The sequence below is a fragment of the Phalaenopsis equestris genome, unplaced genomic scaffold, assembly GCF_001263595.1.
Source record: "Phalaenopsis equestris unplaced genomic scaffold, ASM126359v1 Scaffold000132, whole genome shotgun sequence".
NCBI lineage: Eukaryota > Viridiplantae > Streptophyta > Magnoliopsida > Asparagales > Orchidaceae > Phalaenopsis > Phalaenopsis equestris.
In genome coordinates, this window is record NW_018164574.1 from 1,176,958 (window position 1) to 1,177,500 (window position 543).

At 26.9% G+C, this 543-nt stretch overlaps 1 protein-coding gene across 1 annotated transcript in view; it reads right to left on the reverse strand.

Moving 5' to 3' along the window:
• LOC110021313 (VQ motif-containing protein 4-like) overlaps nt 1–543 on the reverse strand; it is a 5,327-nt gene that overhangs the window by 946 nt on the left and 3,838 nt on the right. The window lies entirely within an intron of this gene.

A 543-nucleotide genomic window follows, 5' to 3' on the forward strand; every position in this document is an offset into this window, starting at 1 on the left:
ATGTGCATTATTTCTAGCATGTATGTAGATTTATGCCTATGTATGGTAAGATGGCCTTGGTGATGTTGTCCATGGGTTTAATGTGCATTTTTTCTAGCTTGTATGTAGATGTATGTCTTTGTTTGTGTGTGTGTGTGTTGTACTATCTTAACAATAGAATTTCTATAATTAAACTATTAATTTATTTTTCTACTGAAGTATATTCTTAAGTTTCTTATGTACTATATGCAAATCAAAAGAATATACTGTCAATTTCTACATAAGAAATTTTTAGCAGTAAATATCTTGAGAACCAAGTTTTTCTTCTTGACCAAGTGGCAATGATTCGTTTCATTTTCTAATTCATTGTATGTTGAGGATGAATTATTATTAGGTATTTCAATCTAATTGAGACTATTCTTTTGACTTCTTAAATTATTTTAGATATTTGAAATTACCTATCAATGATATGGGCCTTCTTAAACTTTTTAAATATTATATTTTTCCTATAGTCAAGTGTTAAATTATCACAAAAAAAAAAAAAACAAAGGAGTGCAATGAAGT